General features: G+C 43.7%; 1 long non-coding RNA gene across 1 annotated transcript in view; it reads right to left on the bottom strand.

Annotated features, from left to right (window-relative positions):
- Positions 1–395: 395 nt before the first annotated feature.
- Positions 396–14305, bottom strand: part of LOC139630020 (uncharacterized) — a 110596-nt gene continuing 96686 nt past the window's right edge. Inside the window, exon 5 of the long non-coding RNA XR_011693090.1 lies at positions 396–3241. This is a non-coding gene — a long non-coding RNA (uncharacterized lncRNA). The remainder of the gene's footprint in view (positions 3242–14305) is intronic.

Raw genomic sequence — 14305 nt, 5'->3', positions numbered from 1 at the left:
TGAAAATAACCGGACGTTAGTGTTCTAGGGTTAAACCTAACCTGTGACACAACTACAATAGCTAGTTAATGATGTGCTTTTTGGGCTTGGAAGTAACTCAGCAAATAGTAAGATGTAAGTTATGCTAGTTAGCCAAACGATTCTATCTTAAGTTACTGCAGATAAACCCATATTGAAATCCATTCCTTACTCTTTTGCATGTTCTTGGTTTTGTAAAGGCTAAAAAAGACATCACCTCTAAAGTCTAAATGCCTAAAAAATGATTTAAAAAATGCATAATATTGCTCTGAAAGCACCATGAATAGTGTTTCCAGCATGTGGGAAAATCCAAATCTTGACAAGCCCGTTATACCTACATACGATTGCTAATTCGTGATTGGACAATCACTGTTTGCAGGAAGAGTGAAATGTCACTACAGTTACATGTAGCTGCTCAGTGTCCAGATTTTGTTTCCTTTACACTGTGAAGCTATAAATAGCTGCCTTATGAAGCTCACAGTACATTGTTTTTGTTGAAAGTCAACTATAGAAGTGTTATATAGGGGTGTGAGGGTTTGAGGCTGTACCTTTGGGGCCTTTAGCAGCTATCACAGTCTCTCTCAGGTTGTTGAGTGCTGGATTTTGACTGCTGTTCCTGTTTGCAGTTTGTCTTTGCTTCCCTTGTTGCATCACATAACACAGCAGGTTTTGTGGCTTATACATCAACATTTCAGGTAGCAACTATATCATCAATCTGCCTCTGTTAGCTGTCTTATAATGCTTTGAAAACAGTAAAGATCTAGTATAGATATAGTATAAACTGAATGTTAACTGGTATAAATCTTTAAAAACAGGTCACAAATACACAGTTTCATTTTTAAAATACCAAAATATTTTCTAGACCATCTGGGTACTGTATTTACTCAAAATGGAGCAATAGTGCTTTTGTTGGGGACTATTTTCAGTTGTGGAGTAATACACACTTGGTGCCTGAGTCAGTATTTATGACAGCAGGACGGTGTACGTGGGGCAGACTCAAAATAAACTTTACCTGTGTTTATGGTAATGAAGGAACATGTCATGCAGTGGGATGCTGCGGCTCAATGTGTTTATTTAAGGATTTTGGACAACAGTGGAGCTCTATGGCACAGAGGAAGAATACTTCTATGTAGAATAAATTTGTTGGTTTTTGTGGGACTTCCTGACAACATGAATGCTGGGTAAAGTTAAATTCCATAATCAAAGACACCACAGTTGGTGTCAAAGGCAGGTGAAAGCATCACATTTTACATCATCAGCATGTCCAGACATTCACAGCTTCCCTGATGATTTGAAACAGTCACAAAAACACATTATTAACCTCAACACAAACCACCAGTCTAAGCTGAAAAATGCACCTGGCTCTGCTTTTCTTTTGGATGGAAAACTTGTCTGATAATGTTTATATGGACAAAACAACAGAAAAGATGAATTTCTATGAGAGGCCAAACAGGAAAAAGTGACGAGGGGATGGATAATTGTTTTGTAGCAAGACTCCTATTGATGAATGTCTCATTATAATCTGGCGATGATGGATGTGAGTCGGATAAAGCCTGATGTGTATATGTGTCTGTTTAGGGAAAATGAGCGATATGAGAGCGTCTCAGTCCTATTCTTTGCACAGTGAGGTGTAACGGTTCAGAGTGAAAGGTTTTAATGGCTTTCAGTTGTTATTATTCTGTATGCTATGACAGCTTGATTGGGCCTGCGGTCTTCTTTCATTGCTGTTCCATTTGCATGCGCCTCCCTTTGCCTCCTTCCACAGCTTTGTGTTGTTATGATAATTTTCATGAAGTAGATTGCATCTATCCGGCTGCTCCACTTGGGCCCGGTCTGTGAGAGAACCCCGGAGCAACAGCATAATAATCGTAATGAACACATCAGAACAATGCCAGAGCTAAATATCACGCACACCAGACACACTGGGGCTGTTTCAATGACCACCGTGGTTACCTAAGTAACTAATTACAAATGCTGATGAAGCTGTAGATCACTGCTTTCCCTCAGGTGCTGGATTTTCATCTGTTTGTACTTGACTTGTTTCACTCATAGCTGTTGGTGCGCAAAGGCTCTGCATCTCTGTTGTGTGCGCGAGCTTACTGTGGGCGTCAGGTTCATTTCCGAGCAGCAGCACAGCTAGAGATCAAAGCATTTCAAGCAGTTTCAACCAGTCAGGTGTCCTCGGCCACTGTGGTGTCACGTTAAGGCACAAATGAAGTACGTATGTAATTTTAGTGCAATTAGTTAAAGTGATTTTTGTGCATACCTTACTGTATAATTTTACTCTGTACATACAAAATCTGTTGGATGTCTGTCTGTCCTGGAGCGTTATTGTTGTTTTGAGGGGAGTTTTTATCCAAACACAAACTAAACAGACTAAAATTTGAAGTTCAGTATACAGGAGGTATTCTAATAAAATACAAATAAACAATAGAAGCATCCTCACACCTCTCTAAAAGCCTAATCAAACCGTGTCAGGAAAAAGTTGTCTTCGCTCTTTGCTTTTCTATTTTTCACTTTTCCTCTCACCTGAATCTGCACTTTCCCTCCAGCCCTGTGTGCATCTGCATACCTATTTCCAGCACTGTTCATGTGCATGTACACTGCCTCAAGTGCATGTTCACATATTTGTATTTGTTTGTGTGTCTGCAGGCTTGTGTGTGTGTGTGTGTGTGTGTGTGTGTGTAACAGGAGTTCACGACCACAGCACCTGACACGGTGCCAGTGAAGGGTAGCTGCCATCTGGTCAGGCCTGAGGGAGTCCACCGGCCACCCAGAGCTGCTCAGCCCCAACAGGTAGCCCCGTCTGACATCTCCAACTCATCTTCAAACCCACCAAACGACAATTAATGAGGGGCAGACAGCTGGCCGATGGACCCCGTGTGCCCCCCCCCCTCCAACATCAAGAAACTATCAGAAGCGCAGACTGAGCTTTTCAACAATGCAAGCAGCTCTGTGGTGGTGGTGGGAGTGTGATCTGGACACACTGCTGGCTGTGTGTCCATACTTTTCCTTCAGAGACGTGGCTGCCGATGAATCATACAACGTAGCCGTCACTGGCACATGTGTTTTTGAACGTTTACCTGAGGTATGAAGCAAACACGACTCAAATAGCGAGGCTCCGTCTCTGCGCACAGCCATGTGTGGTTACACCATTCAGCCTAGAGATGGCAGTATTTCAAAGGAAACTTCTGCATGCTGCCGTGTGCATTAATCCGGACTTCTGAATGAAAAAACAAACAAAAGAAAACTCACGTAAATTCGTTGTTAGATACTTATTATTATTATTATTATCATTTTAGTGTTTATGAAATGTCAAACAGGCTTGACTGTAAAATCTGTGAAATCCTGTCATTTCACCTTCTTCCAAGCCACATTTCATATTGACTTCAGAAGATGTGTGGATGCATGTTTGAAAATACACAACAAACCTAAAAATGCATTTGTACATATAGAAGGCAAACACATCAGTTTGACCCTGACATCATCTTCATCCTGTGTGCTGCTGATAACATAGGCGGGCCAGGTCCAATTTTTTGAATGTATTTTGAAGTTCGGGCTATTTCTGTATCGCATGAATTGATCACCTCTCATTTTTACTTATCATATTATTAACATTCGTCTGCCTTAATGTAGGCTCTTAAAACACAAACACTTGTCTGAGAGACATAATAAAAGCTATTGCGATGGGCTCAAGTTGTGCCAGAGGATGACGCGGCGGAGGCTGGGTCTAAAAGCGCACACTGTACGTGAGGTGCAAGTGAACTGAAGGGTGACTTCATGTTACACCGAGAGAGAGAGAGAGAGAGAGAGAGAGAGAGAGAGAGAGAGAGAGAGAGAGAGGGGGGGGGGGGGGTTATGTGGCAGCCTGGTACAGAAAATGATCAATCCCTGAACGAGGCGGGAGGGTCACTTGATACCGTCTCCTCCTCGGCGGCTGACGGGGAGATGCTCACCGCTGTCCAGATGACTTTACGGGCAGCTCGTTAACCGGCAGTTTATCTCGCTGCGTTTCGGCGTCCACAGATATTCCCTGACTGATTGACTGATTGAGACGCGGGACGTTTCGACACCCCCACCCCCTCCTCCTCCACCCACCCCCCCCCCCTCACCCACCTGAAAACCCAGCGAAATAACCTGGATCTGCGCTACTCATGAATGATTCTCCTCTTGTTTCAAGGTGAGTGGTCTTTCCTTCAGTGTTGTAGCTGAGCAGCAGCCCGTGGTGCAGCCCGGCGGTGCGCAGAGGGGGAAAGTTGGGTAGACTTCTGGTGAAAAGGCGTTCAGTGACACTGTGCACCCTGAAACGGGATGTGATGGAAAATGTTGCGTGAGGAAATGGTCGGGTTATGTCTCTTCTGGCCACCTGTAACAACCCAACAGCTGTGGGCTGATGCTCTGAGAACAGAGCGACTGTAAAAGCCTCAGCCTCAGACAGGCAGAGGAGGCAGAGCAGAGCAGCGCTGTGCAGCTTTGCTTTCAGATCATTTCGTTATTAGTGGGATGAAATTTCACTCTTCTTCAGACAAAGCCTGCTGTAGCTGCCTGCTTGTGCAGATGCATCCTGAACTCTTTACAGATGTGGGTTATTCTGTGTGGCAGCCATCAGATCACTGGTCAACCAGGGAATAGCAGAGTGAAGTGCTCAGCTTGCAGACAGTCAGTCCCCCACTGCTGCCCTGTCTCCTGCAGCTGGAGCTTGTGCAGCCTTGGCAGCGCGGGCAGAGCAGAAGCCACTGGGACCCTGATAAGGCTGGGCATGCAGGAGCTGAGACGGAGCCCGAGCCTGAAAGAGCTAAAGCGCACGCAGTTGTAGCAGTGCCAGCCTCAACAATGCTGTTGACCAAGTGCATCTTTGTTGGAGCCCTGGTCTGTTTGTGTGGTAGTAGAGAGGGGGCAATGAGGGGTGGTGGAGGGCTGGCTGTTGGATTCACGGCTCTTTGACTCTCCCCCCTCATGCAAACCAGATGAACCCCTCTTCTCTCTGTATGCTCTTTCTGGTCTGGCTTATCTGGCTGGCCAGTTGGACTAGCTTTTATTCTCCTGGCCCCTCCAGAGTGGGTAAAGCCTCTCACAGAGAGCGATAGAGAGAGAGAGAGAGAGAGAGAGTGGCTTCTCTCTCGGTGTGTTCATGCCAGTCATGCGCTCCAGCACTTTATCAGTTGCCTGCTAATTTTGGAATTTAAATGAATCTCCATATTAGTTCTGTCTCTCTCTTTTGCAGCATTTGACAGCAATAAATGAAACTGGGGTTTGGGTTGTGATGATTTCTGTTCATCTGAGGAGTCTTGGTAATGTAGGCAAGAGTTAACCACTCCAAACTCAAAAGCAGACCAAATTCTAAAGGGTCACTTTATCTAAAATACAAGGAGACATATGTTGCACCTTATCCTTGTGGTTTCTTGCCACACATTAAGTTATCCGTCTCTGATATCTGTGCTGCCACACCAATACATATTAATATGTTTGAATGTCAATTTTCACTTGATTAACATTTGAAAAACTCAAAATCTGCTCATGTTTCTTCCACCACGATGTCCCGGTTATTCAGGATAATCCACAGAACTTGCTTTGATCCCTTTTCACTTGAACTATTTTAAAAGAAATAAGTTTTATGTAATCCAGGGCATGTGGATCATCCAGTTTAACCTGGACATATTTTCCAGCAAGAACAGTTGCGAATTAGCAAATGAGGTTTTAAAATGCTATTTTTCAATGCTTTGAAGGCCACAAAGAAATCTCCATTCATTGTTTTTAGGCAGTGACAGAAGTTTCAGAGGCAGACATCTAAAGACCTTGGTATTAGTTGAATGGTTAGACACTACTAGGTTTAAGAGTAATTTGGGTGAACTCATCCTTTAATGTGACACATCCATACATTTTTCCACAATGCACAATCAAACTAATCTATAGCAGATTGGATGAGAAGAGGACATACAGCATATAATTAAGGATAAAAATGGGATTCTGTTGGCTCGCTCATAGTGCTGAGTGTTATATTTTTGTGATGAGAATTTTGAATATAGAGAGATTGCAAGTGAAACTGCATTATCTGGGAGTCTCTTGACCCTGGAGGAAATGCCAGACCAGTGTAGGTGAACTAATTTAGAACATCTGTCTCTGTCATTTCCCCCCACTTTCAAGCCAGGAGTTAAGTGTTCTGTCAGAGTTCTACAGAGATGAATGAGCTATACTGTATGTCTGAGAAGATATAAAAAAAAAAAAAAAAAAAGAAGGGAAAAGGAATCAGGAACACAGCGCTACACTGTAAAATTAGCTTTTGATTTAAATGATCACCAGTTTAATCCATGACATTGATTCTGGAGTCATTCAAATATCAGGGTGTGCGATGTGGGTCAGGGGCAAAGGCGACGCACAGTCGCTACAATAGTACATCAGGCGAATTAGTGTGTGTAACACAATTACACGGTGTGTGAGTGCACAGCAGCCCACTGCTACAACCCATAGCTGGAGACCCCCCAACTCCAGCCCCCACCCCTCCCCCAGCCACTACCCTGGTTGCCCACGGAGACACTGATTAAACACGACTGTTCAGATGCTACAGCCTGAGGAAGAAGAAGAAGGAGAGCCCCCAGTGTGTGTGTGTGTGTGTGTATTGTGTGTGTGTTAGTGTTAGTGTTTGCATGTGTATGCATGTGCTGTGTGTGTGTGTGTGTGTGTGGTCATACACATGTGCTTGTTATTCTGTGCGTGTGTGTGCATTTACAGGTTCGTCTTTGCATATGAGTGTATACATTAGAGTGCAGAGAGGAAGCGAGAAAGAGAGAAGGACGCAAACAGTGATATTAAACCAACAGTGACGGGAGAGGCAACAAAACGCTGCAGATCATCAAGCACTGGTGATATGCTGTTGTCCTCACTCTTTTCTCCTCCTCATCCCTCTTTCAATCTTCACGCTTCTGCCTGTTTCAGTGTCTGATCCCGGCCTGGAGGGAAGAGCATGCACAGGTAGATGAAGGTGGAGAATAGGGATGGTGCAGAGGTAGAGCAGAGAGTAAGAGGTGGAAATAGATACTGTAGGTAGCAGGAGTGAGGAAGACTAATAAAGACAGAAACAGACAGACAGAGAGAGAGACGGAGAGAGAGAGAGAGAGAGAGAGAGAGAGAGAGAGAGAGAGAGAGAGAGAGGTGGTGACAAACAGTGAAGGAGAGAAGTGAGAGGGAGGAGAGGTATGGGTAGAAAGCGTGCAGCTCACCTGCCAGATGGCAGCTTTGGCAGCACTCAGCATGCAGTGATGGCGGTCTTGCAATATGGCGCATCGCCTCCAGATTGTCACACTGTTGTTGATACAAACAGTGCAATAACTTTGCTGATGTGTGTGTTTTGCTTGACTTTCTTTGGCACTGGTGCAAGCAGACGGCATATGGTCATGAAGAAAAGCTGACAAAGTTGAAGGATGTCGTGTATATTTTTCCCTCAAAAAGTACTGACACGTTATTTTTAGGTTTTAAGAATTTATTTTTCACTTCAGTGGGTTTATACATGAAGAACATCATGAATAGCACGACTTACAAAAACAGTGTTAAGTGTCTTCTGTGATCCCTGGAGGGAGTTTTTTTTAAAGTATGAGAAAATAACCCAGATGATGTCATCAGGACTTGGGAGAAACTGCTTGACAAACTCAAGGCATGGAGTTTGAAAAACAAAGGCTTTTATCAGGCATTGAGGGCCTCACAACAAGATGCTATCTACTTGTACATGTGAAATATAGGATTGAATGTTTTTGGAGCTTGACTCGTTATGTCAACAGAAGTCAGGATATCTGGGTCTCTTTTCCACTTATTTGGATCTTTTTACAATCAACCTGCGTGGCTCCCCCTTTAACTAGCCTCTCATGTCAGGTTTGGATGGTAGTGTGCTTTTAAAACAAGGATTTTGATAAATGTCATGATGTCTTGAAACATTCAAATTAACCTATTAATTAAAATGTGGCAATTTACAATAGAATTGAAAATACTGGTCACAGAGAATGTGTTAAAAACATGAACAACGGACGGAAAATGGTCTTAATGTGGTAGAGCCATGGCAAATATGTGTCACTGCACTTAATACCCTCTATTTCCATCCATTTTTAATTCCTAATGTACACATTCACCATATACATAGTCACAGAACACTTGCAGACCATGGCATGAAGACTGTTGTATTCACCTGTTTAAATTGCTAACTCCTCCTTAATCAGTGTATCTGTGGAATAACAATTTTTAAAGAATGTAGGTTTTATGAGAGTTCAATTTTGTAGGTTAAAAAAAAAATCTTTATAATTTATTATTTGCTTTTCCCCTATGACTACAAATGATGGCAAACACCTGCTGAATGAGTTGCTGGGGATGGTGTTAGAAAAAAAGAAGTTCCTCCATAAATGCTCCGTGTGGTTGCTTAGTAGGAACATCTGCTAAATGGTCCCCATCAGGTCACCTACAACATGTCCCTGAAGCCCAGAGCACCTGGACTACATCTGAGACTGCTGTAGTGTTCAGCCCTTGGCAGCCACAAACCAGGTGGGACTGGACTTACTTAATAGAGTTGGAGAATTCAATTTTAATTTGAGGATCAAGTCCTATCAGGAAAGACAGGTTGTAGCAAAGGGAAATCTTCTCTGCTGTAGAAGCTGTAGTGTTTTCCCTGTATGTGTCATCCCCGAGGGAGCTTTTCTTAAAAAAGATTTAAGAAACCTGTGCCCCATTTGTCTTCCAGTGAATTTCTATTTGAGGAAATTCATCCATGTTTGCAGTCCTGGTAGACCTCTGGCCCACTAGGGTACTGTTCTTTTAACCAGGCTATTTCTATTTCTGAACATTTCAGAAATTTCTGTGCAAATCTACCCAAAATCACAGACTTAGGAAACGGGATAAAGTTTCAGAGTAGGTTAGAATTAGGGACAAATGAGGCCGACCATGGAGTCAGACTGAGATAATCTGGGCAGATGCTTGTATTTGTACAGCTTTTGGGTGGATGGCCACCAAAGGCCTTATCTGCACTGCAGATTAAATGTTAAATGGGTTTTGGAGCAGCAGACACTTAGAGGGAAAGTTTTTGAATAGTAGAACATGCACCGTCTCCCCTCCTCTTTCCTGTTTCTCTTTCCCTTGCTTGTTGTCAATCGCTGTCTCCTCTTGCTCGCAGTGATTTGTCAGCAGTGGAGGTAGCAGCTGTTCCTTTTGCACTGTAATTTCTTTGATCGTAATTATTCGTGCCAGCTACCTCCAACCTTGGCATCCTCCGACCCATGAAGCCATATGGGCAAAGAGGGAGGAAAGTGAGAAAACATACAGGCTTCTTTGGAATAAGTTCTTTGATTTCTGTGCGCAGTGGTGTGGGAAACATAGACATATGTGCTTCACAGCTTCACATGGATGCTCTGCATCACTGTGTTTGATTATTTTTCTCATTTATATACTTACTGGGGTCTATGCTCAGAGAAATGCAATGCATTTTCCCTGTCAGGTCTCCATGATTTATGCATGCAAAAGCAATATAGCCCTGCACATCTGTAACCGGATCAGTCTGAGCAGAAATATAGATTTGTTCTACAGAAAGAGCAATGTCAACTCATGCAAAAACACTGAAGACTGAAACACAGAAGATGGCAGTGGACAATACCAGCCACAGAGACTGAATAGCAGGTTTTTACTTAATGAGCCAAATGAAGATGGCTAAAAGAGTGCTCTCACGGTACACAAACACAACTGGAGAGGTGTACTGTACTTGACTCAGGGCTGAAGAGTACAGCTCACATTTCACCAACCTCATTCTCTATTCTTTTCAGCTGCACTGTCCACAGATCACTCTGAGCCCTGGTCAAACTGTTTACTCCTTGTTCTTCTTGTTGCATCTAAGTGACTTTAGGGATGTGGGTGTGATGCGCAGCCGCTACAGCACGGCTCACATGCACATGCTGTGTGGCTCAAAAGAAAACGCAGCTCGTCCTGTCTTCTTCTGAGGTCGCTGAATTATAGAAGACCCTCTATTGCACTCGAGCTGCATGGGTTTTCATCACAGCGCTGGGGGTCACTTTGACTTTCCCCTCCATGCTCATCATACATGCAACGTGAGGGCTTCGGCAGTCGAGAGGAGCCTGCTTGAGGTCAACATTAACCAGGGAAGAACGACAATGAGATTTATGGAAGAGGAGACAGAGCTGAGAGGAGGGATGGGAGGAGAAAGGCATGCATGGTTAAATCTGTCTGTGGCAGCAGTGCCCTTCATGTGGTCCCTGCTCTTAACAGCAATTTCAGATATAGCACTGTATCTGCATGTATAATGCATATGCCCTGAGATAATGGCATGCGCTGCAGAGGAGGCTGCTGCCTGTGTTGTGGCGATGTGTTGGAATTGGTCCCCTATGTCACATTTGCTTCTGCCCAGGTCCCTCACACTATCCTGCAGTTATTAGGAGCAGAGCGTGTTGCGATGACATAGTGCTGCTTTACTGTTCCCCGCAGACAACCTCTGCTACTCTACCATCAAGATTAGTGGCTGGCTAGAGAGTCCTAAAGCCTACAATATCTGCACTGACCAATAAACTGAACAACAAGAACGAAAAAAAAGGGCAATTATGGTTCATTTTGGCTCATATAAAACCATGCCGGGGTGCACACAGACCATGCCAGATGAGCTGCCAACAAAGCTAAATGAATTTACAACAGTTTGCATGATTTCCAGACAATACTCACATCACAAAATGCCAGTGTAATGAATCTGAATTCGGGTTGTAAGATTCCTTTTTCTCCCCAACTGAGAGAAATGTCTGGAGGATGCACTGCTGTTTGAATTTACATTGTAGAACATAATGATGAAAATTAACCACAGGCCAACTGTCACAAAATTTCACTGTGTGGCTTCAAAGTGAAGATATCCTGTGGGTATCTGCAGTGCGAGCATCCATGCTACACATTATGCCCTCTGAGGCCTGAGTCTGTGTTTCTATGAAGAGGCCTTACTAGACGGAGCTTCCATTGCCCAGGGCTGCCCCCCTCCACAGCGCAGCCACAGATAAAACATGGTGGACTGATCACAAAACACTGCTTTTTCTAATAAACCCTACCAGTCCCTTGTGATTCAATATGACATTCATTTAAAAGTCATCGTTAATAAAGACGGCATTTTCATGTCCTAATTCCCCGACTCATCACTGTAGGTACCCGCGACAGCCCCTGGCTCTGGCTTGCTGGCTCCCTCCTCCCTCCTGTCTCTGCCACGTTTGACCTACTTCTGTCTCCACAACATTGTAAACAGATCTACTAATTGCCTTCATTTATTCATTTGGAAGTCACGTTCTGTTGCGGCTGGCGCCCTCCCAGCTCATTCATGTGTAATGTGTACAATGCTGGACCTCCCCCACAATGGCACGTCCATGTGGATTTGTAAAAACCCCCAGACACAAGTATCCTATGAAGCCATATAGCCTACTATCTGTAGGTGCAAACATTGTACAGTACAGTAAGAAAAAAGTGCTCTTCCAAAAACTCTTTCAACCAATCTGGAATCATGTCCAATAAGGAACTTTAGAAACTTTATACTTCCATCAGCAGCCCTATTTCAGAAAGCCTACTGACACAAAAAACACATCTGTGCCCAGCCGGCTTATGATCCTGAGGACAGAAGCTCTTATGACTAGTGTAGTTGAGACACTTTTTCCACCCCCATGGCTTTATACCATTATTGCTTTTGTGCAGCCTTATAAATCTAGGCCACAAAAAACAACAGCAACAAAAAAAATGTTTTTATCACCTCTGATGCGAGTGACAATGACTCCCATTGTTGACTAAGTGTGAGAACAGAGATGCTTCTACTGACCTTTAGAAAGATCGTGGCACAGTCTGCCAACAGTGCTCCTGATCTCTCACAAAGCTATAATCCAAAAGGTAAACAAACTAAACGTGAACACCATGCTGCTTGTGCTAAATCGTTCTTTCTCTTTAAGGGGAAAGATCATGTTTGATCATCTCTTTGCTGGTGTTGGAAAATATAATATCCTGAAAATGTGAAGGACACAGATAGTTCTAACGCCAAGATAAAATCCACTGGGTTTTAACTGGGTATTATTAACCCATAAGGTCTCTGCATAAAATCTTTACTACAACAGAAAATGTGCAAATCACCACAAAACTCAAGTAATGAGGTTTCAAAATACCATCAGTGATGTTAATGAGAACAGCTCATTGGAATTTTCTAGAATTTGTAAATTTACCACGAGAGAAAAATGTTTGCTGAGCTGCCTGTTAATCACTGGCAGAGCATAGCTTCATACTGTCAAATTTGATTGACTCGTGAGAATGATGCACATGGACAGCCTTACAAAGAAATATCCCCCTACGAACACTTTAGTTCATCTCTGATGGCAGATGGGTCAAACAAACAAGAGATTTGAAAAAAGCTAACCATCCCTTCTGTCCCATGAATCATGCCTAACCGGGCGCCACAGAAGCTATGACAGCATTTCACCCCGTTAACAGCTGAACCCAAAGGATGGATTTGGTTCCACTGATCCACTGATCCAGGTCAAAGGGTCGCGTCTGTGGAGCACAAGAGGCTGGCTTCTCTCTTGTCGGCGTTGTAATTGTGATTGGTGTCCCCAGAGGCCTCAGCAAACCATGTTCCTGTGTGTGAGTGTGAATGAGTCACGTCTCGGCTGGAGCGTGTCTGAGTGGCGAGGCGGAGAATTCAGCAGGGAGGACTGCGCAGGGCGAAGAGCTGTCTCTATAATCCAGGGTAAACACTGAGCAGCATGACTGCACGCCTTAGACGTGACCAAAGCCGGCAGAACAGAAATGAATGAAACGATGAGGCTGCTGCCTGCCTGCATGCTTGCCCAAGTCCGTTTGCCACCAGCACTTCCTATTTTCTCTCATTGTTTTTTTCACCCATCTTTTGTTATTCCTCTGAGGGTTTGACTGGAGATTCTCAACACTGAATTAACCTCTGGGTGGCACTGCTGGTGTCTGTTGTTTAAGGTCATCCCAGACTCAAGCCTGTCTCCCCAAATATCATTTGTTCTGCTATTTGCTGTCGAACCTCAAGAGAGCCGTCTTATTTATTTTTTCTAGTTGAGAAAAGGAGAATGCTTGAGATAAGATTACAATGCATATTACGTCAAAGGTCTTCACCTGGAAACTTGTGGTGTGATTTAAATAACCAGATTCTGTTGGAAGCCACAAAGTACAGACAACTCTAGTTGATTTGGTGAAGACAAAATCACTTTTCTGCCTCTTCTTGTGGCAGCAGATATGAATGAGTCAGATTTGTGTGTTCCAACAGGCCCACTTTCAAACAGCTCTATACTGAATTACATCCCATTCCAGCAGCCGCTTTCACACGAAAGCAGCCTTCATTAAAAAGCAGAAGAAAGACTTAGAAAAAGGTTTGCACTCCAGAGAGTACACACTTCCAGTGACCAGCAGTTTGGGCTGTTTGGTTTACTGAAAACGAGCATATGAATGCTGCAGAGAGTTTATATTTTACTTCACCCAGAAGCCATCAAAGTATGGAAATGTCACTGCTTCCACTGAAAACATTTCAAAATGCCTGAGTACCCTTTTCATTGGGTTTTCACATTATAAGGACAGATGAGTGAGAACTGTGGTAACGTCAACACAGAAACTGGTTCAGAGACTCATCAGCTTGCAAAGTAGATGATTTGAGGGATTTTCAGAGGGAATTTGCTGGACACTATTTTGCCCAAAATAAAGAATCTGTAAATATTAGAGCCAACGTGTCCTGCCAAATCTGAGCTTTCGGAGAACTAATAAAAGCAAACACAGTGATTTTTGTGTCCAAAATGGTCAAGAAAATAAAAAAGAAGAAGCTTCTGTCGTGCAACATTTAAAGCAGAGCTAGCTTAAGAGGCTGGAAAGCAGAGCGTGACTAAGATTGATTCATACAGGTCTGCTGGGTATAAAGAATGGGACAAAGAAAAGCAAACAATCAACTTGAGATTTAAATGCAGCAATAGTGTGTGAAAGATATTACTCTTCGGTGGCCAATTACTGGCAGAGTTGCTCACACTGAGCCTGCCAAATTGAGCAGAGTAGGTCGAGACACTCGAGTGACTTCTCCCCCGGTGTGAGTGTGGTGGGGACAGATGGACAGGAGATGCTGGAGTGGAGCTGGAGTCGTCCCAGCCAGCTCAGTGTCAGTCCATCCGTTCCATCCCTGGCTCCGGCTCAACTCAGCCGGACATCCTGTTAGTCAGCCAATGGAAAGCACCCACCGCATCATGACCCCCACATTAGGATCTGACATGGCTGTCTTCATTTAACCTTT

Source organism: Trachinotus anak, unplaced genomic scaffold, assembly GCF_046630095.1.
Source record: "Trachinotus anak isolate AG129_WGS33_773 ecotype Australia unplaced genomic scaffold, CSIRO_AGI_Tana_v1 ptg000013l, whole genome shotgun sequence".
In the NCBI taxonomy this organism is placed as follows: Eukaryota; Metazoa; Chordata; class Actinopteri; order Carangiformes; family Carangidae; genus Trachinotus; species Trachinotus anak.
The sequence above is the reverse complement of the archived record's forward strand: the minus strand, read 5'-3'. Positions and strand labels throughout refer to the sequence as shown.